At 40.0% G+C, this 27,906-nt stretch overlaps 2 protein-coding genes and 3 non-coding genes across 5 annotated transcripts in view; 3 read left to right on the top strand and 2 right to left on the bottom strand.

Moving 5' to 3' along the window:
• The window catches only part of Nox (NADPH oxidase), a 242,636-nt gene that overhangs the window by 118,438 nt on the left and 96,292 nt on the right, over positions 1-27,906 (bottom strand). The window lies entirely within an intron of this gene.
• Positions 1-27,906, top strand: part of LOC135705766 (ejaculatory bulb-specific protein 3-like) — a 173,934-nt gene that overhangs the window by 8,342 nt on the left and 137,686 nt on the right. The window lies entirely within an intron of this gene.
• TRNAQ-CUG (transfer RNA glutamine (anticodon CUG)) lies at positions 4,865-4,936 on the bottom strand. The gene has a single exon. It is a non-coding gene; the product is annotated as a tRNA-Gln (tRNA).
• On the top strand, positions 7,392-7,463 carry TRNAQ-UUG (transfer RNA glutamine (anticodon UUG)). Its single transcript has one exon. It is a non-coding gene; the product is annotated as a tRNA-Gln (tRNA).
• Positions 7,982-8,053, top strand: TRNAC-GCA (transfer RNA cysteine (anticodon GCA)). Its single transcript has one exon. It is a non-coding gene; the product is annotated as a tRNA-Cys (tRNA).

Raw genomic sequence — 27,906 nt, forward strand, 5'->3', positions numbered from 1 at the left:
TCATCGAATGCAGACTCTTCAACTCATCGATACAGGAAAGGTTAAGGAATTACAGTACATCTTCGAAACAGCAAGACTCCACGGATACAAGGAGACCTCAATCCAGGCAATCATCGATAAAAAAGCGAGAATTCTACAAAGGAGATTATTTACAACCCTCACCACAGCACCTGAACCATTGAAACGAGTGTCCGTTCCTTTTGATCAAGATATTACTTGTAAGCTAAGACCACAGTTAAAACAATTCGGATTAGATTTAGTTTTCACCAGCAGACATAACCAGTGGAAATCATTGTTAGGATCCACTAAAGACCCAGTTAATGTTTTAGGTAAAGCAGGTGTATATAAAATAAGCTGTAAGCATTGTAGCAAAGTATATGTAGGACAAATCAAAAGAACTTTAGCAACTAGATTTAAAGAACATATAGCGGAGGTTAATAAGGCCAAAAAGCAAGAGGAAAAAGGCCTAACATATGATTTCAAATCAAAGGTTGCAGAACACATCTTCACAGAGGACCACCAACTATCCACGGAGGACATCACGATTTTACGAACCGTATCCACACCATGGAAATTGGATGTTGCAGAAAGCCTCGAGATCAACAAACAACGTAATTCAACTTTACTCAACAGGGATCAAGGAAACGGACACACATGGCTTTTCAAGTTACTACCTAGGACACATCAACGAGTAAGCAGCGGAGTACCTGTTCCTACAGGAAATTAAATTTAAGTTTACCTAGTTTCTAAGTGAAAATGTACCTGTATTAATACATATTCGGCAAATGCTATGTTTTTCTTCAGTCGAGTATTAGTACAAGACACTGAAGAAGTCTGCACATTGTAAAGGGTGATACGGTCAAAATTTGGTCAATATCAACTTGACGTATTTCTTTCAATTTTGCGTTTAAAAAACCTGAACACCCCTCATTTTGAAGGTGTGTGTGTGTAGAATGTTGCTCCTATTTTGATTTTGGAATTCACTCTTCAGTTGTCAAAATGCCGTCCAAGCAAGAAGAGCAGCGTATCAAAATTTTGCTCGCGCATCGCGAAAATCCGAGCTACTCGCACGCAAAGTTGGCAAAATCGCTAAAAGTTGCCAAATCAACCGTTACAAATGTAATTAAAGTGTTTGGGGAACGTTTGTCGACAGCCAGGAAGTCTGGATCGGGGGGAAATCGAAAACCGGAAGCCGCTGAGACGACAAAGAGAGTTGCCGGTAGTTTCAAGCGAAACCCTAACCTCTCTCTCCGAGATGCCGCAAATAAGCTGGGTGTATCGTCTACAACCGTGCATCGAGCCGGACTAACGACTTACAAGAAGGTAGTGACTCCAAATCGCGATGATAAACAAAATACGACGGCCAAAGCGCGATCTCGGAGGCTGTACACGACGATGCTGACGAAGTTTGACTGCGTGGTAATGGACGACGAAACCTACGTCAAAGCCGACTACAAGCAGCTTCCGGGACAGGAGTTTTATACGGCAAAAGGAAGGGGAAAGGTAGCAGATGTTTTCAAGCACATGAAACTGTCAAAGTTCGCAAAGAAATATCTGGTTTGGCAAGCCATCTGTACCTGTGGCTTGAAAAGCAGCATTTTCATAGCTTCCGGGACTGTCAACCAAGAAATTTACGTGAAAGAGTGTTTGAATAAACGTCTGCTGCCTTTCCTGAAGAAACACGGTTGTTCCGTACTGTTTTGGCCGGATTTGGCATCTTGCCATTACGGTAAAAAGGCCATGGAGTGATACGCCGCCAACAACGTGCAGGTGGTTCCCAAGGACAAGAACCCTCCCAACACGCCAGAACTCCGCCCAATTGAGAAATACTGGGCTATTGTCAAGCGGAACCTAAAGAAGACCAAAAAAACTGCTAAGGGCGAGCAGCAGTTCAAGGCAAACTGGCTTTCTGCGGCGAAGAAGGTGGACAAGGTGGCTGTACAAAATCTGATGGCAGGGGTCAAGCGTAAGGCCCGGCAATTCGGATTTGGAAAAGCGGAAGCCTAACTGATAATTTTTAATGAATTTTATACTAATTGAACTTGAAAAAGAAATTTAATTTGATTTTTTAAATAAACGATTTCACCGATTTACACGCGTTTTCCCTTGACCAAATTTTGACCGTATCACCCTTTAGACGAAATACGCGTATCTGTCAAGGATAAGCAAATAAGGTAGTGGAATTAAATGGAAATTACTAATCCTTCTCTCTCTCATTATACAGGTCTTCCACTAAGACGCCCACATTCATCAGGATTTCCAGGATCACCATAGCATTCTTCTCAGAGCTGCCTCAGTATGACCTCAAAACTGTTTTGCAGCTTAAGGCATAATTATCTATCATATTAATTAATTCTCTTCGGCATTCCTTAAATACTCTAGGTAGGGTTTAGAAATCTCTCAGAAATTCCTTTAAAGTTTTCCTCCATTTGTTTGTTTGTTTATTAATTTATTTGATAAGGCTCAATCGAATTTACTCTACAAAGCCGGGGATTCTTGTTCACTATACAAAACATCTTAAAACTATAGTCAAAATGTACAACACAATAAACACTTTATCTTTCGCTAAGCCTCCTTCATCAGAACGGGAGCCGCTTCCAGTGGTTTCATTGTATGGCAGTATTGTCAACGGTCAGCACTCACACACTCACCACGTAACGGTTGCTTTCCAAATTCGACGACGCATCGAACGAAAGAACTGCTGATGACAGCCAAATGAACACTGTTTTCCTTTAATGATTAGCTTACAATTATCCTCAAAATATATTTAAATTATTTTCTGAATTCCTTTGAAACATTTGCCAAAATTTCCATTTGTTCAAAACAGTTTTGAGGTGATTTCTACGACATCTCTGAGACGTGATGGTGATTCTTGAAGCTGAACCAAGGAAATTCAATAAAGAATATCAAGGGAAGAACAAGTGAAAATAAAGAATTATACTCAGAATTCCCTTCATTTCAGGCGTAACATTTGAAAACGGCACAAAAGCTTTTGTAAACAAACTTTTTAAGGCCCTTTACACGTGAACCGAAGTAAGCTCACGGAAACGAACAACATCATCGGATAGGGGCAACTCTCACCTTTTCGAAAGTGGTATTGGTTTGTGTGGGCCGACTTTGGTTAGCGTGTAAAGGGCCTTAGAAAGTTTGTTTACAAATGCCTTTGTGCCGTTACCAAATGTTACGTCTGATTTCTCTTAAAAACTCTATTTTAATTCTCCACACAATCCCTCACAGCAATACTACTAAAAATTACAGTGTTCACTCGGCTGTCGTCAGAAGGAGGCCACTCTCAAAGTGTGTCACGCGATCCTGTGTGGTCCTCCTCATTGTACTTCATCAGCAGTTGTTTCGGCCGATGAGTCGTTGACTTTGGAAAGCAACCGTTTCGTGATGAGTCTTGACCACGTTTTGCGTCCTTTGCTCCAATGGAAGCGCTCTGCCCCCCGTTGGCAATACTACCATACAATGAAACCACTGGAAGCGGATCCCGTTCAGATGGAGTGGATTGGATAGTGAAAGATAAAGAGTTTATTGTGTTGTACCTAATGAATATAGTTACGATGTTTTGTATAGTGAACAAGAATCCACAGCTCTGTAAAGTTAATTCGATTAAGCCTTATTAAATAAATCTAAAAACACAACATACTAAAAATTAACTTGGGATTCTCCATAGAATGTAGCAGGAGTTATCCTCACAATTCCCTGGGAATTCTTATCAGAGTTACCTTGGAATTAGTATTAGAAATTGCTTGGAATGCTAAAATCTAAAAAAAAAAAAATCAAAAATTAAAAAAAAAACTTAGCTCGAGACTATTGAAAATTATTTCAAGCCAAAAAATCTCGAAGACCTTTAAGGACCTGATTTCGATATCTATATTTTTTCCCCTCATTATCTGGATATTTTTTTATATTCAAGATTTCTTATATGGTTTTAATTTTAATTTTGTGTGGTACTCCAACTCAAAAGTTTTGAAGAAGAAGAATTGTTTTTTTTTCTGAGATTTTTGTTTTTAAAAATATGGCTAAATTCTGAAATTAGGAGAATTTCCAAGTAACCAATAAGCCAAATAAGTGGCCCTTGCTGCCTCATACGGGCCTCACCAGAACTTACAAATACTGATATGGCCGTTTATCAGCTGTACATAGCCAAAAAGGCTAAATATCATGCCAATGGAGTTACCATATTCGAGCTTAACAAATTTAACGGTAGTTGAAGTTACAGAAAAATTCAAAATTTTGGAGACATGGGCTCTTGCCTACCCCATTCTGGCTACGTTCATGTCCTTGTAATGCAATAATACATATCATTCGAGTAGATTGTAGGTAAAATAAATTAAAGCAAAATTTACAGGAGGTTGTCCTTATTTCTGATTGATGTGTTGATAATTTCCAAACATGAAAAGCGCAAATATCAGCTCCCACAAAATATAAAACAATAAAACTGATTTAGCGGTACCGGTGATGCAGTGGTAAGCGTGACTGTCTCTCACCCCAAATAACCTGGGTTCAACCCCAGTCGGGATTTTCTGAGGCATAACATCTTTGATAAAGGGAAGCAAAGCCGTTGGTCCCCGGTACCTGATCTACAATTTTTACTACAACAATGCGTCATATCAACAATACAAATGGTTGTTAATGAAAAATGTATCAAACATTTCTTCGGCTTTATTTCGGTATTAAGTTTTGAGCCCAATTTTAAGTGTAAAGTGATTGAACGATTTTGATTCCATCCATTTTTGGCTAAACGGAATTCTGCCAAAAGACTCAGTCATAATACGGAAAAGTTTAATGAGAAATTAAATTATGAACGTACCAAAATATAGATGCACCTAAAAACGTAATATTTGTGATCGTAAAACAAAGGTTCCACCGAGATTTGAACTCGGATCGCAGGATTCAGAGTCCTGAGTGCTAACCGTTACACCATGGAACCCACACATTTATCAACGCTTAATAATACTCTTTTATTTTTCTCATAGACGATCATAAATGAAATTGTAGCAGACCATAACTGATAATTGGTTTGGCGTTCACTGATTGATGGCTGATTAATTAGTCCAGTTTTCCAACTATACATTATGATTTGATTACGCTGCTCCATTATCGGTTTTATTTGATTAAAAGCTGTGAATTTATCGTACAATAATGTTGCGCCATTTAAAAAGCCAATTCAGGGTTAGAATCCGATTCGTTCTTTTCTTTGATGTTATTTGGCGAAAATCGGTTTTTGATTGTTTCGTAATCAATTATTCATCGTTGAAAGCTTTCAACGCTATCCACGGCTATATAAATCTGAATTTAATCAAGATCACATAAAACTTCAATTTATACAGTTTCGCAACAGCATTTAATGAACTTGCGCTTCCAATCTCAATCGGTTGGTACCAAACTATTCAAACCCCTTCTCGCTCTAGCATCGATGTGGGTATAAGCCTAGAGAACCGAACGGAACAGGTGCATTTGACAAAGTGACAAAACTGGTGCGACTAGTTTTTGCAATTAAAAACTCTCTGATTTTAATCTTGTTTATTACGGTCCAACTACTTTGCCCCGGGGTCTTACGTACGCTCTCTGTACGTAAGCAAGACGCCACCACCGCCACTTATCAGTAGGTTGGAGAGGTTGGTTAATACGCACACGGTGCGGTTGGTCGTTCTGCTACACGGCCGATTAGATCGACTCAAAATTGAGTGGTTTTTCACTAAAAATCGCAAAATCGTAGGTTACTCATAGACTGAGTAAAATTGTTCTCGCTTTTCCTTAAAAATCGACGGAAACTTTTCTCAGTATAGAAGCATACTAATAGACTTAGTGAAATCATAATCGATTTTCCTTAAATTCGAAAAATATTTCCAGGAAAATTGAGGAAAATTTTTATTGAGTCTATGAGTAAGCTACGTTTTAGCGAACTTGATTGAACGAAACTTAAATTTCAGTTGGTTCAATCTTTCGTGTATGTGTACTCCGGTTCAAGCTGTGTCTGCTCTTGTACTAACATCATCATATCATCATCATCATCACCATCATTGAGTCTATCGGTCAGTGCGGAGTATAGATAGATAAGAAATGACCCTTCTTTAGTCTCTCGCGAGCGCACTCGCGCTCGGCTCACAGGTGTTGAACGGTTCAGAGAGGGTCATTGATCTGCAGTGGTCGGTGGTGTTGTGTTCGAGTGAAAAATGAGCGTCGTCGTCTTCAGGCTCGAATCTGGAAGAGGTGCATAAAGGCACTTTAATTGAGCCACGTTAGGGCCTAGAGAGATTTGCATCCACCATCGGAACTGGTTTTCGTTCCGATCCGAGCGACCGCAACACCAAGGTTCTTGAGCTCTCTAACCAAACAAACAAACTCACCAACAAGCGCAATTTAAAATATGGTACCAGAGCGTGGACTGAAAAGGGGTCACACATAAACGATGTTTCCATGATCCACGTTGATATTACTTGATCTGGAAGAATTGGTCTTGACCTATTCGTTGACTTTCTTGACGTTCACCAACCATAACGTAATTTACGAATGGCCCTAGCCTTTCACGCTAGACCACCTTCACGGTTCAAATCGTGGCTAAGACCCAGGCGTTTCGTATGCAAAAATATACCCATATGATCAATTATGCTATTTAGTCGCACACGAGGTGGTCGATTTATCAGCGAATGTTCAATTAAAGTGATTAGACAGAGTCGAAGAGTCTGGCTGGTCAGTGGCGGTGACGGCGGCGGTTACACAGCTAAGACGTAAATAGGCTGATTCCCACTAGGTGCGACCGACATACACGACCTGCCTCTTCCCACGTCCTCTGCGTCCAGTGTCGGAGCGAAGTGCTTTGACTGGCAAACGGGAAAAGCTCGATATAAATGCTCGTTTTCGCGCTTATCGTGGAACACGTCTATCCGTTTGATCCTCCGGGGGCAGGAGAAAAAGGGCATATAATCGCTTGTCATTATGCATGCACTTATCTCCTTCAACCTGATGGCACTGAGCTGGTGGACACCTATGAGCTTTACTCTCATGTATATGCAGTTTCTGCTAAGATCGGGCAAACTGAACCGCTACAGAATCGCCTCTAATCCAAACCATGGCAGGACAGTGCAGCGTAGGATGGGCGAATAACCAGCGTATCAGACGGCTGGCTGGTGGAGCGGGACTGATGCTAATTGACAATGGGCGAAATCCAATTATACAGCGGATTGTTTGAAATGGATGAGAATATATGTGAATATATTTTGCATTGAGGTTTTCGCTGGATAACATAATAAAATTGATCCTATAGATTTTGGAAAATCAATTAGCGTCAATTGTTTTACAGCTTGTGCATCAACTGCACAAATCAAACCTTTTAATTTAATCAAGCATTGAAAAATTAGTTAAATTCATAATTTTTACGAAGAGGTTCCATGGTGTAATGGTTAGCACTCAGGACTTTGAATCCTGCGATCCGAGTTCAAATCTCGGTGGAACCTTCGTTTGCTTAGTAAAGGCAGATACTTTTTTTTTTAAATATTTAGTTCTTTATTGAAATTAATTAATGACTTGTAAATTTTTTGAATCGTATAAATCGAGAATTGAATGGAAATTGCTTTTAGTTAATAGACATGTTATAGAAGTACTACACAAGTATCCAAAATTCATAGTTGAGTGAACTGCTAAACAACCAAAACCAGTCATACAAAGGTTATATAAACTGTTGTAGAACATGTGTTTTTCTTGGGTATATTCTCTTGCGCAACTTTAAAACCTTTGGTATACACGTACGCAAAAAGTAAGGGAACATACGATACAATTTCATCACTGGGCAAACGCACCATTCTCGTTTTTTATAACTATTCTAATATATACTCGAGGATTTATGATGAAGCATTGCTATTAAGAGGAGATCTTATAGATGTTTAGTAGTAGGAAGTAATTAGTTAATTGATAAAAAAAAAATTTGTCCGTGAGCACGACCTTATTAATTTAATTTAGTAAATCTTCCATCAACGGGGGTATAGCTCAGTGGTAGAGCATTCGACTGCAGATCGAGAGGTCCCCGGTTCAAACCCGGGTGCCCCCTCTGATATCTTTTTGGTCACAAAGAAAAGTTAACATGTCGCTAAAATAGGCTAAAATAGAACAAACATGATCGTCTGGCAAGGCCGGATTGAAAATGCTTGCCTATGGAAAATGGTAAATACGTGAGATATCGCATAATAAGTTATTTTAAGTGTATTTAGCTTTAACAATATATTAAAAACGGTAAATTTTTGGTAATTAGGTGTTATTTTAATTCGTTTAAATTAGTTCGGCTTAACTGTTTTAGAGAAAACTCAACGGAGCCGAGTAGAATTGAGAGACACAAAATTATCGAATGAGTGTTGTGTCGAATTCTTCTCTTTCTTCCTATTAGTTGACTTACAGTCAGTTTCTGCTTTCTCCCGCAGCTCCTCTCTCTTCAGAATCCCTAAAGTCATCATCTTTGCTTCTTCCCCGTTTTTTGTTTGTTGTTGCTTCCATAATTCCTAGCTTCCCTTTCTAAATATCCTCATTCCGGTTCATGAACAATGAACACCCATGGCTGTTTTTTGGGTTTCATCATTGATTGGCTTCTCCTCGCTATTTTTTTCAGCCTTCAGTGGGGTCTTCATATATTCTATTAGCATCTGTTTCATTCGCCTTGATGCTGATTTATTTCGTCTGGCTTTTGTCCTTCCTCCATCTTACATAAGCAACATTTGTTTTTAATTCCGTCGTATAATATGATCCCATTTCGATTGAGGATCTGAAACGAGGAGGGAACCTCCTTTTTCACATCCTTATACACTCCTCGTTCCATGTCACCATGTCGAGGCTCACACACTTCAATATTTGCCGATATTACAGCAGCCGAATAGCTTTGCAATTTATCTTGCCGTGACTCACCTTAGAAATGCTATAAACGAATGATGACCCAAATGATGTAACTGTTCCACAAATGGTTTGGATATTAGGATAAAAATTTGAAGGTGAATTTGAGAAGGATTTTAATATCAATTGAAAGGATAAATCCAATTTTATTTCAATATGAATTATCAGGGAATTCTCGGGAGAGTTCGAAGATTGTTCTAAAAAAGATGCGAAAGGAATTTGAACGAGGATTCCATGTCATTCGATTTTGTTGAACATCTTAGCTGGATCGTGTATGAAGAAATTTTGAGTGGGTTGAGTTTTGTTTTTTATTTTAATTCCGTTATAATTGTGTATCTTTAGACAGATAGGCGTATTGCATTCACTACCTGTAGACTTCCTCAGTGCCACATCAATATCTAAAGCATCACTGAAGAATCCATCGCATCTTATTAACTTATAGAGCAGTTCCACGCCAAATGACGAATTGATCTGACGCAACCTGCTCCGATTTGCATAAATCTTTACATGATTGTTTGTTAAGGTCAATCATTCACATTTGAGCTAAAATTCGGTCATTTTGAGTCTCGCAATAAAATCATAAAAGGCGTATTCTACATTTTCAACAAATCATAATTCAAAAACGTCACTTCCATTTGAAATGTTGCAGGAAACTTAATTGCCTTTTCTGAAAAAAAAAATATACGCTAAAAAACAAATTCACAAATCTTCGCCAAAAATGTTAAAAATTTCAATAACATAAAAATACATTGTTCAGTGTTTTAACCTTATGTTTATTTGAAAGCTTACCATAAATCATAAATGGTGAGTTGACATCCTCGAAGGAGCGTAATACATAGCTCTGATCTTCACAAGTCCCTACGAATGCCTCCACGAGTCATATGATTAGCTGAAACATAGACTGGCGTAGCGTGGACAATGTTGTCAATCCGATAATAGCAAAGTGTAGAGGTGCGACGCGAACACTGCCGCGGTAACCATAGCATGGCGGTAGATGAAATGCTTCGCCCATCCGATCGTCTGTCCACTACGGAGGTGCTGCTCAAACAGCGTCTGACTGGCATCCAGCAGCTGAATAAGAAATGCTTATCCCCAGATGCTATCACGAAGATTGAGGAGACCTTAGGCCAACAGGCAAAGATAACGAAGTTGGCCATCAGGGGTGTACAGGATACATGAGTGAATTATCAAAAATGCTAACTTTTCTAAAAAGGATACAATGGAAACTTCAAAATTGATCAACCTCGTAGATCATCAGCTTTCAGCGCAAATTATTGTTTTGAATTCAGAAAACATATTTTTTAGTCCAGAAAATCGTTTCCTAGGCGAAATGACGGCTTCGGCATGACAGACTATTTTCGGCAACCCAAATTGAAACGCTAATTTCACTGGATTTTCTTACGAAAACACTTCGCTGAGTGCATTCAAACGATTCTTTAAGCTTTTAGCTTCAATTTGATTATATTTTTACCACTGAGAAAAAGTAATCTAGCAGGGTTTTCTTGAAATGAAACACACGCACTACAAAATGCTGCTGATTTCGAGTTGCCGGTGAAAGCACAGCTGTTTAACACGCCGCTCAAATAGAAAGGTTGCCGAATAAAAAGATGTTGCCCACAATAGTCGCTCTCACTAGAGAAGTTTGGAGCTTTGTAAAAGCGTTTCAAAACAGTTTTTGACAATTATTTTGTCTGAAATTGTTACAGCAGCTGGCAGCAAAAGATTGTAAATAAACCAATAATGCATATGTGTGCGTTCCTTAGAGAAAAAGACTATAGAAAGTTGATCGCTGCTTAGGTTGCCGAGAATACGTATATTCTATACAAAGTTTTTTTTTTATGTTTTGAGGAAAATTTGTTATTTCTTTTCATCAGTGTGTATTTTTTTTGAACCGGCAATCCAGTTTCCTACAACTCTCAGACCATTCCGATTAGGTTAGCCGTTTTCTTGTAATGAATTATTGAAATATATCGAATACGTTATTTTGAAAAAATGACTGAATTCCAGCTCAAACACCCCTAGCTAACAATTATGCGAAGGTTCATGGAATTCTGTAATTGGATTATTTTTTCGCCTGGAACTGCTCAGGTACAGATTTGATAGTCATGTTAGCCTAAAACAATCTAGTTTTAGATCCTTTAAATTTGTCGAACCTCTTAACGGAATCCCTTTATGAAGAGCTTTGAGTGGGTTGGAGTACTTGGCACTGATGAAGTCTGCAAGTAGTAGACGAAATACGCGTATCTGTCAAAAGATAAGCAATTATAACGGAATTTAAAGGAAATAAACCAACCCACTCAAAGCTCTAGTTTTAGACATGTAATGGTAGTATTCTAAAGAGGCTCCAATACTCGTTTCCTTGATCCCTACTAAGCAAACTGGATGGATTATGTTTAAAGATTTATCTTTTGTCAAATTGTGCACCTCAGAAAAAATTACTTTGCCACCTTAGACCTCAAGCTGTAATGAAGTCTTTTCCCGAGCAAAATGCAGCATCAAACTGAAATCATAATTTGATTTCAGTTTACTCGATTGACAAATTTTGTTTTCATTTTGCTCTTCAAAAATATGTTGTTGCAATTTTGTTTCCATTGGTTCAGTAGAGCCTCAAATTGGATACTCGTTTTGTTGGCAACAGGAAAAATGTACATCAAATAGAGTTTTCAGTTTGCTCTCACTTACAGCAGAATTAGTTTTCAGTGTGATGTCACCGGACGACCAAAATGACAGCAACCTGAGTAATCATTATCAGCGACATCACAACAACAAATTTAGTCTTCAATTTGATCTCAGACTCTGCTCGGGTTATCAATCATCTTCTAAGCCTTGTTTACCTCAGCTGGGCATATTGGTTTAAAAGCGCTAAAACGTGTGTTTTATTATTTACCCAAAAAGGCATTATTTCCGACACGCAGTGTCTATGGATAAGTTTGTGTAGATGATTAGATCGTTCTTTTGAGCTTAATTTTTCATGATTAATCCAGGGATATGAAAAACCTTTTTTTGTAAGTTGAGATAGCAAAATGGCATCTTGGGTCAAGTTTTACATAATATTAAAACAAACATTTTTGCCCACTACGTCAACTCTCTATCACTTACAGGTGTTGAGATATGTAAGATTTTGTATGGCGACTTCAAATCAACCAAATGTTTTGTCAGTTACTTCTCTGGTAGAAAATTCCGATCATCGATACAAACTTTTTGGTATTATAAAGATACGTCTTTGGTATTAAGTTTCTATGTTATATATTTTATAAGCTGTCATGATGTTGACAACAAATTGCACTTTACTTATTGCATTTGAAAGAGAAGTAAAGCGTTCGAACGCGTAGTGAAGTCACCGCTAGACTTTGGGCCTACCACAGGATCGTATCATCAAATGGTAACTTGGCAAGAAATGCCTCATTCGATTCGTACTATCATCATTTTCAACTTGTATACTGCTGCAACCTAACAGAAATATCATTTCTGCTCTTTCATCACATCTTGTAGCTTAAAAAATAATTATATGCTAGATATTGACATTAATATGAGTTGACGACTGTAATTGTAGTTCGTTTTCTTGGTTTGGCTTTCAGTCAAAATACATTGCACCGAAACTTCGAATCGTAGAAGCATTCTGCTTTACTATTGAAAGTGACTGAAAGCTAAACCAAGAAGGCGATATTCATAAAGTAGGAATCTTCTTCAACTTAATTCGGAAGCTTTTGATAGTTTTCCGGAATGAAGTAGCAATATTTTTGAAGTTCGGTATCTGAAATGTTTAACTTGTCTATGATTGTGAATAGATTCGGGATGCTGATAATTTATTCTATTTCCTGAATGTTATTTTGAATAAACAATAAAGCTGAGGTCTATATAATATTGTAGATTTGTAATCAAAGTGTTACCTGTACCTGTATAAATTTATGTTCTCAGATATTTGGTTGATTGCCAAGAAATTCATAGACAGAATTAAATATTTTTGATACGAATTGCTACCAGTCCGAACTCTTTTGACTCCATTTATCATTTTCTGAATATACCAGATTTAAAATCTGACAACCCTAGCAGCCCACCTGTCGCAAAAAAAGTTGTTGCAACTCCTGTGCAACTTATTCAAGTTGCTGCACGGAAGTGTGTTGCTTGGGAAGTTTTTTTTTAAATCTAATCATGATGTAGAATCAACATCTTAAAAAATGCCGGGATTCTAATTTTTTGACTATTATTATAAGGAATAACTCCACTTTCGTCAAAAATTGTTGGTATAGATATATGAGTGAATATATCATACTTTATTCGATCATTTGGTGGAGCTGATAGAGACGGTCAAAAAAGGTTACACGGAAATGAAAATCTCATACAATTTTCGGTTTCCTGTACATATTCGACATGTGCTAACTAATCTTAACTTGACATAAATATTTCTAACTATCAGCTTTAATGCCTGTTGTAGGGTTATTCAACCTAATCTCACAGCCAACTTTGTCCAAGAAACCCAACCTTTCAAATGCTTCGTTTAAAAGATACAAATGGCATCATAGGGGAAATGGATGTAAGGTCGGCCGTAATGCCCCTAATTTGGACCCATACATAAATTCAGCAATCGACTAAATTTTCAATAGCGACCAAAAATATCCTTTAGTACCATCCTGATGACGCGTTGATCTAGATACAATTGATAAATAGCAGATTTTTAGCGATGGGCCCAATCTTAGATCCATTGGCCAACATTAGAGCTATTTCTCCTATATACAAAATTTCTTAAAAATAAGTTTACGGATCTTAAAATTAAATCGCTACAATGTCACCAAGAGGAATTATTAATTTTGTCCAGCTACATTCCTGATCTAGTCTACTGTGAAATTAGTAGAGTGCCACTCATTTGGACGTTCCTATGTTCAATGTTTTGCCATACAGGATCATGTGTTCTGGAAGGAGATTCTGTACTTCCTCCGCGGGATTTTTTTTCTTTTCGTATGTTGGGTACATTTTTCCACTGCGACCAGTTATTTGATCTATTGTGGCGGGCCCCGGTTTAATGTATGGCACATCAGGGTGTTGTATCACTATTTGTTCGAGTGATTTCCACTAGCTGACTATAGGCGTTGTCCCAGTAAGGTATTATAGAACGAATGAACTTTATTGCCTTACTGGGAGAAGTCATCCATACATCTGAGGGCTGCATTAAACTCTTATCGAAAAATGTTTTCCTTTTATGAAAAAGTGCTGCACAGTTACATAGTAAATGTTCCGAGTTTTCACTCTCTAGGTTGCAGAATCGACACTTGTCATCTTCCAATTTGCCTAGCTGTTTTAAATAATATTTACTTGAACAGTGGCCCCTAACTAGGCCGCTAAAAGTACATAGATCTTTTTTGGAGAGACTAAGAAGTCTTTGAGTTGCTCCATTACATGATTTACGGGATTTACATGAGTTCCTCCGATTACGCGTACATAATGTATTTTTGGCCCTGGATCCATACAATTTGCTTTAACAATTTGAACAAATCATTCCGTAAGGTGAGAGAGAAGGATTAGTAATTTCCATTTAATTCCACTACCTTATTTGCTTATCCTTGACAGATACGGAAATATCGTCTGTAATGTGTAAACTTCTTCAGTGTCTAATACTCGACACTGACACACTGACACAAGACACTGAAGAAATCTGCACATTGTTGACGAAATATGCGTATCAGTCATGGATAAGCTAATAAGGTAGTGGAATTAAATGGAAATTAATAATCCTTCTCTTTTCTCTCTCTCTCTTTATACAGATTCCACTAAGACGCCCACATTCATAAGGATTCATTCCGTAAGGGTTTCCCAATGTCTACTAGCTGTGCTATTTGACAACAAATGGTGGTTCTATATCCAACCGGGAGATTGAAGATGCTCTTACAGTTACAGTATGGACGGTATCCAAAACCTGTTATAAATGACCGCATATAGAAGTTCTGTTGTCTAGTTGTTGAAAGAGTTTTATAATAATTTTATAAACAATAATGATTGTTAATTTTAAGAATTCAATTGAACAGTGAACCTATAAAATTATTTAACTACACATTAAGAAATGTTAATTTAAGTGCTCTGAGACTGAAATATGCGAGCGTAAATTTTGACATACAATTGAGTCATAATAGACGCGAAATTCAGCTCAAATCAAACGTTCTTTTCGTCGAGTAACGAATTTTTTAGCACTGACATGTTTGTTTACGTCACATCCTTTATGTCAAAGCTGGATTCCATCACGTGTAAAGTTAGATACTCCTTTGTGTGTACGTCTGAATAAAGCCTTAAGATATTTGTTATTTTACGAGGTACATCAAATGGAAGTTATTCCAAATTGAGTAGCTATCTCGTAATTAGTAAAAATTGAGTAGCTATCTCGTAATTAGTATGATCCTAATTTTTTTATTACAAGAGCTTGGCTGTCTGCAATTTGCATGCAATTAGTCTTTCTTTAATTAATTATAACTAATTAGTTAAAATTTGATCAAAAAACAAGTAGGAAATCAGTTGAATCAATTATCTTTGGCTGGGGTTTCAGAAAATGACACAATATTAAAAATCAAGAAGCTCTAATCACCTTTGCTAATTTCTAACACATGGTTTTAGTAATTTTCTAAGAAAAGACGTGAAAACTGGGGTATAGATTTGAATCAAGTTTTGGAGCCAATCGCTGATTAGGTGGTTCAATTTTGAGAAGCGTGTGCAAAATTACCACCAGGACTGTATAGCATGGATAATTTTCAACAGGGACACTGCATGAGTGAATGAAGAAACTGCGAAGTACAACAAGAAGCAGTCAATTGTCGAATCGTATCCTAGGTAATTTTATCAATCCTGGTTCAATATAGGCTTATGAGATCGTCAGAAACCCCATGTAAACCACCTCTCATTCATCACTAGTCACCACCAGGGTGTGTTTCCCCTGTCACACGGTTATGACGACCCTGTCAGACATGCATATAATTTTCTCCGCATACCAATGTAGCCCACACACCTTGTCCGTTTTTTGTTGGTGCCCACACGTGCAGAAAATCGGTGCTGATTGAATTAGGACAAATATTCAATTGCCTTAATTGCAGTTGCTGCTGCTACCGTAGGTCCGTTTTGAAGTGTTGAAACTCCTTCATCGTTAGTTTAATTACCATATACTACCCCACGGTTAGTAATTCGCAGCAGCGAAATCTAACCAATCTGATTTCGGACCCCTTACAGGGGCCGAGTACAAGGGGACTGTTTTCAGGGTGAGAGGATAATGTATTTTTAATTTTACAATCATAATTAAATGTATTTCTCCTCCGAGGCGGCCGCATAGTTTTCCTTGGTGTGGCGGCGTGCGCACTGTTGGGGATACGAATTAAGCAGACCTAGGTTAATTATTGGAGGGCTGGGCTGGTCTGAAACGGTCAGCGTGCCACGGCGGTCAGCGTGCCACGGCGGTCAGTGCCCGCAGATTGCGGTTAGATCGGATTGATGTTATTATAGTGATTATCTTTTCACCTGAGCCGACCCGAATGAATGGACTGTTGAGGGCTGTTTGAGGCGAACAAACTAGGGGGACTGACTTTGGATTGACTGCCCAGTTTGGCATGGGTTGTTGTTGGCGGGTTTGATCTGGATCGATGCTCGCTCGTGTGGTTGAATTAAGTTATAACCTCGTTCATTCATTTGTTTGGTTCGCGAATTAAGCTGTCCAAAAGACAAACCGACCAATAGCTAGGACGCTAATTGGCCTAATAAGCTGGGTGATTTGAGATTAAGATTTAGAGCCATGGTCACGACCGTGTGGTCGCTGAGTCAGATTGCTCATGTGATGAATATGTATTGTCGTCATAAATGTGGAATGTTGTGAAGTTTCATTACCAACAGTCATTCTATTAATTGCAGTGACAGAATTTGACGATCAGTCACTGTAAGTATTCATTGCATTTAGCATTGACTCAACCAACTGAACGACAAATCGATCATCAATCATCGGTGCTAAACAGCGTTTATTCATTTCAAAACTCCCGTCGACAAACTGTTCAAACAAATCCGCCTCCATTTCATAGTGCCAGTGTGGTGAACGACAAACAAGCTCATGATGAATGCTTCTAAGCACAGTGACATATTATTCAAAATGTTCCATTCTCGCTCCAGTGGAATCCATTGAGCTATTGTTTCCGATTATCGGTAACAGATATTCCACCGTGGGGGTGCGTGGGGGTGACATTTATTTCAGCTCAGCCTGTACACAACATGAACACAATCGTGACTGTAATTAACAAATGAGAGCATCGAACCGATTTATGTGCGCACCGCCGACCGCACATTCATTCCAGACCTCATAAAATCCGATCCGTAGGCCGCCCGCCAGTTATCGCTTATACTGCTAATTAAGCCCGCTAAACAGCGAGAAAATACAACATCGAATGGCGCGTAAAATGGCACTTTCGCGCAATTGGTGTATGTACCTATCGGTACGAAGCGAGAGATAGAGAAAGGGATGGGGGGAGGGGTACATTCAATTCCCATTAATTAGCCTATTCGAAGAAACGATTGGACGTACTGCCGTTCGGTCCTGTCTTCGAGCTCATCGTGCACCTCCGTAGGGTAGCGGATTTAAATTGTTGCAATATTCGATAAATCACGTTAAATGGTGGTTAATTACCCAGTCACGAGACACGGGGATATCGGGTAACCTATGGAACGGACCAACAAGCGCTAGGGTGAGTATGTTTCAAGTCCTCCGTCTATACTATCCTGGGCTGACTGGGCTTGGTCCATCGAACATCGTATGGCTTGGTCGGTTAATTTTGTGCGAGCTTCAGGGTACCTTTGGACAAGAAAAATAGTGCAGAGAGCTCACAGGTTGGACACTGAAAAATTATTACCATGTATGATGGTTTTGCTCCATTGTTGTTTTACGATATTTATAACGTTTTCCTTAATGAGGTACAAGAAATTTGTACTTTAATTTTTTTTCCCAATATTTTGAAGGAATATAAAAATGTATTTTTTTTTTCAGATATGCATTCTGAGCATCACGTCAACTGGCGAATCGATTGTATTTTTCCCTCTACGAATTCCATGAAACATTGCCCTAGGGGTAATCAACCAAGATTGTGGTGGAATTCGGCCATTTTGTTTTGTACATCATTTTGCAAAATGGTGTATTCGATACTTTACAATAAATCATAGCACAACAACGGCTCATGTAATCGAAATAAAATCTGAAACAAAGTTGTAGGAAACTGGTTCGCTTTTTCAGAAAAAAAAATGCACACTGGAAAAAATCCCAAATATTTTTTTCCTTCGATCTTGTTTTTCATGCTGAGCACCAATGCGACCGAAGCCAGGGAGCAGCTCTTACACCTAGACCCTACCTTTCCACCCATCAACTCATCAACCGGGGACCAACGGCTTTACTTCCATTCCGAAGGGAAGATGATATGCCTCAGAACATCCCGGCGGCTCCGACTGGGATTGAACCCAGGCCTGTTGGGTGAGAGGTTATCACACTTTCCACTACACCACTGGCGCCGCCATCCCAAATTTTCGTCAAATGTTTAAAAAATGCAGTTGAAAACATCAATCACAGAAAAAATACAATTGAAAGAGTTTTTAACTTATTTTTTTTTATCTTATCAAAAATGCTAGCTTTTCTAAAATGGAGACAATGGATACTTAAAAATTTACCAAATTAGATTATAATTTATCGAAAACATCTTTTTATCCGCCCTTTTTTAGTTCTCTTCTACACAAAAAAATAGTCTGAGTCTGAGATTCATCCTACGATCTTCTGCTCAAGAAGCAGAAACGGTCACTACTAGGCCACCGAGCTCTATATATCAGAACAAACTAATGCGACCACCGGCCGTTCAGCCAAATTTCTGCGACGATTGTTGCAGAAAATTGACTACAAAGAAGCCGTCCAAATATGAAGACCTCCAAACAATCCCAATCACGATCCTAATGAAGAAATCATCGCTAAGCTAGATCACTACAAAGCAATCTGAAAATAATCAAAGGAATTCTCTCACCAAATCTCCTTAATACACTCAGCAGTTGGGGTAGGTTGTAACATAGTTGCAACACGGTAAAAATTGTAATATTTAGGTTCGTAAACAAAAAAACAGCTGTATCTTTTCTGGAAACAAGGAAGCCGGAATTAATTCACTTGTATATAGTAGGTGATATTTGCATCAGAGTACTTTTTGAACACCGTGGCGACATGGGGGATGAGAATTGACCACATTCATTTTTATAAGATCATGGCCAGATAGCTTCGACTAAAATGTAGGTACGTGTTCTCAATGTTTTTAAAATTAAATAATGATTTGCAAATTATTTGAAATTATCATTTATACCTCTCCATAAAATCCTGTCAGTGGTGTGTTTGTCTCAGCCTCAGTTGCGGTGTTGCGAGCGGAGTGACGCAGAGCTCTATAATGCTGTTAAAGCCTACTTTTCACTGGACAGTATTGGAGTAACGAGCCCTGTGAAACCACTTTTATCGAAAGACGATGAACGAGCGAAACAGTTGCTGAAGTCCATGACCAATTGAAGGAAAGGCGGTACGAAACAGGATTACTTTGGCGGTACGATGATGTTCGACTGCCGGACAGCAAGCCGATGGCGATGAGACGTCTGATTTGCTTAGAAAAGAGAATGCAACGTGACCCTAAACTAGCTGAAGCGTTGAAGGAGAACATACGGGATTACGAGCGTATCGGGTACATCGAGAAGCTGACGGATATCCAACTCGCCGAAAAATTCACACGCGTCTGGTACCTCCCAATCTTTCCTGTGGTTAACCCAAATAAACCGGCGAAGATCCGTATTGTTTGGGACGCCGCCGCAAAGGTAGCGGGAGTATCGCTGAATTCGTACCTGCTTACTGGACCGGATCTTCTCACTTGTCTTGCATCCGTCCTACACCGTTTCCGGGAATACCGAATTGCCATTACGGGTGACATTCGAGAAATGTTCCTTCAGGTGTTGATGAACTGTCTCGATCAACAATGCCTAAGATTCCTATGGCGGAACGGAGAACTAAACCGTAGTCCAGATGTTTATGCGATGAAAGTAATGGCATTCGGAGCAACGCGTTCACCAAGCTGTGCGCAGTATGTAAAGAACCACAATGCGCAACGGTTCCAGGATCAGTTTCCGAGGGCAGCTGAAGCGATAGTGAAACAACATTACGTTGATGATATGCTCTGTAGTGTCGAGACGGAACAAGAGGCGATAAAGCTAGCGAAAGATGTCCAGTTTGTTCACGCACAGGCAGGGTTCGAAATACGGAATTGATTGTCGAACTCAAGTCGAGTGCTGCGAGAACTAGAAGCAATGCCAGGAGAGAAAAGCCTTAGTATGCCGAGCGAGATGGGAACGGAAAAAGTCCTTGGCTTGTGGTGGTGCACTGCTACCGATACCTTTACCTTCAAATTATCGTCAAGGATTAACGCCGAGTTACTTCAGGGTCTCATCGTACCAACAAAAAGGCAGATCCTAAGTACACTGATGATGATCTAAGACCCGCTGGGACTACTGGCGCACTTCCTAATGTTCCTGAAAATACTACTTCAGGAAATTTGGCGTAGTGGTGTTAATTGGGACGATCCTATCAATAACGAGCAGTGGAAGAAATGGCAGACGTGGTTATCAGTTCTTACGCAAGTGGAGACTGTCAGCGTGCCTAGATGTTAGCGGATGAAGACAAGCACAGGCGAACGGAATGTGATTCAGCTCCATGTGTTCGTGGATGCATCTGAAAACGGGTTTGCTGCAGTTGCCTACCTGCGATTTGAAGAAGATGGCGTACTGGAATGTGCGCTCGTCGGCGTGAAGACACGGCTAGCTCCATTGCAATTCGTGTCAATTCCCAGACTAGAACTTCAGGCAGCCGTAATCGGAGCCCGCTTGGCGAACGACATTCTAGAGTCACAAAAGCTGAAACCTACAGAACGGTTCTTTTGGTTAGATTCACGCGACGTTCTTTGCTAGTTGAACTCAGATCACCGCAAATATAGCCAATTCGTTTTTTTTTTTCCTTTGGTTTGTTGAAATTAGGTACAAGAAATTTGTACTTTTATAATATTTTGAAGGAATATAAAAATATATATTTTTCAGATATGCATTCTGAGCATCACGTCAACTGGCGAATCGATTGTATTTTTCCCTCTACGAATTCCATGAAACATTGCCCTAGGGGTAATCAACCAAGATTGTGGTGGAATTCGGCCATTTTGTTTTGTACATCATTTTGCAAAATGGTGTATTCGATATTTTACAATAAATCATAGCACAACAACGGCTCATGTAATCGAAATAAAATCTGAAACAAAGTTGTAGGAAACTGGTTCGCTTTTTCAGAAGAAAAAAATGTACACTGGAAAAAATCCCAAATATTTTTTTCCTTCGATCTTGTTTTCCGCCAGGGAGGCAGCTATCACACCTGGACCCTACCTTTCGACCCATCAACTCATGAACCGAGGACCAACGGCTTTACTTCCCTTTATGTTTTGCCTCAGAACGGCAGCGCCGACTGGGATTGAACCCAGGCCTGTTGGGTTAGAGGTAATCACACTTTCCACTACACCACCGGCGCCGCTATCCCAAATTTTCGTCAAATGTTTAAAAAATGCAGTTTAGAACATCAATCACAGAAAAAATACAATTGAAAGAGTTTTTAACTTATTTTTTTTTATCTTATCAAAAATACTAGCTTTTCTAAAATGGAGACAATGGATACTTAAAAATTTACCAAAGTAGATTATAATTTATCGAAAACATCTTTTTATCCGCCCTTTTTCAGTTCTCTTCTACACAACAAACAATAGGAGGAGTCTGAGATTCATCCTACGATCTTCTGCTCAAGAAGCAGAAACGGTCACTACTAGGCCACCGAGCTCTATATATCAGAACAAACTAATGCGACCACCGGCCGTTCAGCCAAATTCCTGCGACGATTGTTGCAGAAAATTTACTACAAAGAAGCCGTCCAAATATGAAGACCTCCAAACAATCCCAACCACGATCCTAATGAAGAAATCATCGCTAAGCTAGATCACTACAAAGCAATCTGAAAATAATCAAAGGAATTCTCTCACCAAATCTCCTTAATACACTCAGCAGTCGGGGTAGGTTGTAACATAGTTGCAACACGGTAAAAATTGTAATATTTAGGTTCGTAAACAAATAAACAGTTGTATCTTTTCTGGAAACAAGTAAGCCGGAATAAATTCACTTGTATATAGTAGGTGATATTTGCATTAGAGTACTTTTTGAACACCGTGGCGACATGGGGGATGAGAATTGACCACATTCATATTTATAAGATCATGGCCAGATGGCTTCGACTAAAATGTAGGTACGTGTTCTCAATGTTTTTAAAATTAAATAATGATTTACAAATTATTTGAAATTATCATTTATACCTCTCCATAAAATCCTGTCAGTGGTGTGTTTGTCTCGGCCTCAGTTGCGGTGTTGCGAGCGGAGTGACGCAGAGCTCCATAATGCGGTTAAAGCTTACTTTTCACTGGACAGTATTGCAGTAACGAGCCCTGTGAAACCACTTTTATCGAAAGACGATGAACTAGCGGAACAGTTGCTGAAGTTCATGACCCAATTGAAGGAAAGGCGTTACGAAACAGGATGACTTTGGCGGTACGATGATGCTCGACTGCCGGACAGCAAGCCGATGGCGATGAGACGTCTGATTTGCTTAGAAAAGAGAATGCAACGTAACCCTAAACTAGCTGAAGCATTGAAGGAGAACATGCGAGATTACGAGCGAATCGGGTACATCATGAAGCTGACGGATATCCAACTCGCCGAGAAATTCACACGCGTCTGGTCCCTCCCAATCTTTCCTGTGGTTAACCCAAATAAACCGGGGAAGATCCGTATTGTTTGGGACGCCGCCGCAAAGGTAGTGGGAGTATCGCTGAATTCGTACCTGCTTACTGGACCGGATCTACTCACTTGTCTTGTATCCGTCCTACACCGTTTCCGGGAATACCAAATTGCCATTGCGGGTGACATTCGAGAAATGTTCCTTCAGGTGTTGATGAACTGTCTCGATCAACAATGCCTAAGATTCCTATGGCGGAACGGAGAACTAAACCGTAGTCCAGATGTTTATGCGATGAAAGTAATGGCATTCGGAGCAACGCGTTCACCAAGCTGTGCGCAGTATGTAAAGAACCACAATGCGCAACGGTTCCAGGATCAGTTTCCAAGGGCAGCTGAAGCGATAGTGAAACAACATTACGTTGATGATATGCTCTGTAGTGTCGAGACGGAACAAGAGGCGATAAGGCTTGCGAAAGATGTCCGGTTTGTTCACGCACAGGCAGGGTTTGAAATACGGAATTGATTGTCGAACTCAAGTCGAGTGCTGCGAGAACTAGAAGCAATGCCAGGAGAGAAAAGCCTTAGTGTGCCGAGCGAGATGGGAACGGAAAAAGTCCTTGGCTTGTGGTGGTGTATCGGTGGTGGTGCTACCGATACCTTTACCTTCAAATTATCGTCAAGGATTAACGCCGAGCTACTTCAGGGTCTCATCGTACCAACAAAAAGGCAGATCCTAAGTACACTGATGATGATCTACGACCCGCTGGGACTACTGGCGCACTTCCTAATGTTCCTGAAAATACTACTTTAGGAAATTTGGCGTAGCGGTGTTAATTTGGACGATCCTATCAATAACGAGCAGTGGAAGAAATGGCAGACGTGGTTTTGAGTTCTTACGCAAGTGGAGACTGTCAGCGTGCCTAGATGTTAGCGGATGAAGACGAGCACAGGCGAACGGAATGTGATTCAGCTCCATGTGTTCGTGGATGCATCTGAAAACGAGTTTGCTGCAGTTGCCTATCTGCGATTTGAAGAAGATGGCGTAGTGGAATGTGCGCTCGTCGGCGTGAAGACACGGCTAGCTCCATTGCAATTCGTGTCAATTCCCAGACTAGAACTTCAGGCAGCCGTAATCGGAGCCCGCTTGGCGAACGACTTTCTAGAGTCACAAAAGCTGAAACCTACAGAACGGTTCTTTTGGTCAGATTCACGTGACGTTCTTTGCTAGCTGAACTCAGATCACCGCAAATATAGCCAATTCGTAGCGGTGCGAATAAGCGAGATTTTGGAATTGACAGAACCAAAAGAAGGGAACTGGATCCCAGCAAAGCTGAACGTTGCTGACGATGCCACGAAATGGCAGAGGCTACCGGATCTTTCGCCTGCAAGTCGCTGGTACCGTGGTCCTGAATTCCTCTGGGGATTGAGAGAGCATGTCGAGATTCGATAGTACCGCGGAAGAAAAGCGTCCGCATGTACTACACCACTCCGTCGAACGTGCACTGTTCAGGTGGGAAGACTTTTCCAGATGGAAACGTTTGCTGCGCCACGTGGCCTTCGTAAAGTGATATCCATCGAATCTACGCAAAATACTATCGAAGGAGCCTATTGTCACCGGTCCGCTAACTCAAGAGGAGCCGAGAGAGGCGGAGCTGTTGATTCTGAAGTCAGTGCAAAAGGCTGAGTTCGCCGCGGAAATAACCCAGTTGATGAAACCAAATGCCATGGAAGAACGCATTGGGGGTTATTCCGAGAGTCGAAGTGACTTTTGTCACTGGTGAAGTGAGAAAAGTCACGTCGTGGTGACGTGACTCTCCATTTGATTTGCACTGAGAGTCACGTCACCACGACGTGACTTTTCTCACTTCACCAGTGACAAAAGTCACTTCGACTCTCGGAATAACCCTCATTATCTAGAAATAGTTCACTGTATGGACTTAGTCCGTTCCTGGACGAAAGTGGACTGCTGCGTATGAAAAGCCGCATAGACGCTTGCGAAAGTGTGGACGAGTGTACGAAGCGCCCGATACTGTTGCCAAAGCGTCATCCAGTTACAGACCTTATTATAGCCAGTATTCACCAGCAGTTCTGTCACATGAACCACCAGACTACGCTCAACCAAATCAGACGTAGATTCTACGTACCTCAGCTACGATAGACATACAATCGTGTGCAATCACAATGTCAGCACTGCAAGAATCGCCAGGCAAAGCCAATAGCCCTAGCAATGGCCGCTCTACCCCCCACGCGTCTGAAAGCATTCTGTCGTCCCTTCTCCTATGTCGGTATCGACTATTTCGGTCCAATGTCCGTAGTCATCGGTCGGAGAGCCGAAAAAAGATGGGGTGTATTGATCACCTGCCTCACTGTGCGAGCAATACATCTCGAGGTTGCTCACAGCCTCACAACAGATTCGTGCTTCCTTACCATCCGAAACTTCATCGCCAGGAGAGGTACCCCTCTGGAAATAGTTAGCGATCGCGGCACCAACTTCATCGGAGCCAGTCGAGAACTAAAGTTAACCAGGACAAGCTGATGGAACATTTTGTTACCACTGACACCAAATGGTCATTCAACCCACCTGCTTCTCCGCACTTCGGCAGAGCCTGGGAACGCCTCGTACAATATGTCAAGAAGGCCCTGAAGCACCTCCAACTCACACGCACCTCCACTGATGAGCTACTAAAGAACATGTTAGCCGGAATCGAACTAATCGTCAATTCTCGGCCGTTAACTAAATTACCGCTAGACGATGAGCTGTCTTCACCGCTTACCCCGAATCAGTTCTTACTCGGGTCATCAGTCGGTTCAAAGCCCCCGATCACATTCGATGACTGTAACTACACGCTGAAGCACACCTGGAAGATGTCGCAGGTCTACGCAAACAGATTTTGGCGACGCTGGGTCACTGAATATCTGCCAACCCTCACGCGTAGGACGAAGTGGTATCATCGCGTCAAACCAGTCGGGGAAGGAGACATCGTCGTCATCGTGGACGAGACGCTGCCGAGGAACTGCTGGCCGGAAGGTCAGGTGGTCCATGCAATCCGGTCCATGGATGGACAGTAGAGTGATGCAAAAATTGAAATTTTCGCTCCACAATACTTAGACGATTCCAAATCGGATGCTGACTAACCTCTCAAAATTTGAACCAATTTGGTGAGAGACTGAGATGGCACAAACCATTTGAAGTTTGTATGGGAATTACTATGATAAAACCAAGATTTTTGTTCATGTCCATCTAATAATTCACCATATCGGTCTGCTTCAAAAGCTTTCAACTGTGCTTGTAGGAAATTTTCCCAGCTACAACTTTGCTGAAGACTTCTTTTTGATTAAATGCAAGGATCGAAAGTTATCAATGGTTCAATGCGCTGAAGTCTTATGATCATGCTCAATCATCTGCTCAGCAGGCAACATTGGTGTTTCTGGGGCGTTGAATAGGACACAAAAATTATGGCTACTATGTCACACTGCAAAATACAGTGTTGCCTACAGAGCAGCTGCTTGATCATGTCATAAGTTTACCAATCTCTTAAATAATTAATAACTTTTTCCTGTCTCGGTTTATATAGAAACGATCTTCAGCAAAGTTGCAGCTGAAAAAATTTTCTATAAGAATGGTTATCGAACTGTTTTGCAGCTCATTATGGAAAAAGACTAGAAGGCAATGAACAAAAAGTTTAGATTTCCTATAGTAATCTACATGTAAACTTCAAATGGCTTGTGCGAAGTCTGTTTCTAACCAAATGAGTTGCAACTTTGGGAGGCTAATCAGGACCCGATTTGAAACCATTTAAGCACTATGGAGCGAAAAAGTCAAATTTTGCATCAGTCTAATGGACAGGTCCGGCGTGCTCTGGTGCAGACAGCGACTGGAGTTCTAGAGAGACCAGCCATGAAAATCGCAGTGTTGGACGTCGGTGCAACTGTAAGTACGTCGGACCAATGACGTCGAAGTACTGGGAGGAGTGTCGCAACAACCCGTTGCGCCGCACCACACATCCAACTGCAGCGATGGTATGTACCTTCAAATGTTAATACATTGTCCGCTCTGACGTACCCCACTATCGGTGAGTCACTGGGACAAAACGCCAGGCAGACAGACAGACAGGCACAGATCAAAAGAAAAGGCCGTAATGGAAGAAAATGGGCCAATTGTATTTATTAAATTCGATATAATATCTATTTATTGCTAGTGAAAATTGACTAAAATTTGCTTATCCTATTAGAATTAGTGAATATAATGAATTTGGTAATAAAAGTGAACTGAAACTAATGACGGGGAAACAGTACAGTGAAATAGTATGGTCGTAAGCGTAGGTTACTTTATGCAGTGATGATGCAGAAAATGAATTCATAAAACTAAACTAAACCTAGAATCACTTATCATATAGCTGCTACTCGGGAATCTACGGGACTTTCATGCATATTTAAAACAGACACAAAACACATTGAAACCAGGAAAAATTTTATAATCGTAACCTAAATTTTGTGGAAAATTTGTTATTCATAACCTAACCTAAGAATCTAATTTACAGTGATCCCATCACCGATCGAACAACTAAACACAAAAAGGGACACTAAACGTAAGTCTCTTTATAACCAGTAAACGTACCTAATTATCGTTTAAGAAAAATCTTGAATTACTATGTACTACAGAAACAAATACTTATACTTCAGAAAATCGAAAAAAAATATGTCTTTTTCGTTGCAATTGCAACAATACTAATAAATTGATAGAAACCTCTCTCGAATTTCATCATATTCGAAAAATTTCCTGGAAAATTGAGGAAAATTTCTATGTCTATGAGTGGCGAATTTGAGAGAGAAAAAAAAATTAAAATTTGGGTTGGTATAATCGACCGTGCAGAAAATGTTCTTGCCTATTTTTCCTTTGCGATTATCCTCCACCGTGACTATTTTCGTGAAAAGTATTTTCGGATTATATTTTTTATATATTGCTTATATAATTTTCTTATCATTTCACTAAAAGATTTTTAATATGGTTCATGAGTTATGAAATGGCAGCCCTATTCGATTATTTAAAAAATCTCCATTACATGGTTACTCAGTACTGAGTAAAGTTAGGTTTTACGTATTTTTCAAAACAACTGAGTTAATGTGACTCCCCTGGAGACTCTCAGAGGCAGAATTACTCACCGATTTTTTTTTTCACTTTTCCCAATA

Source organism: Ochlerotatus camptorhynchus, unplaced genomic scaffold (assembly GCF_037179485.1).
Source record: "Ochlerotatus camptorhynchus isolate MF236.1 unplaced genomic scaffold, CSIRO-AGI_Acam_v1.1 ptg000274l, whole genome shotgun sequence".
Classification (NCBI taxonomy): Eukaryota; Metazoa; Arthropoda; class Insecta; order Diptera; family Culicidae; genus Ochlerotatus; species Ochlerotatus camptorhynchus.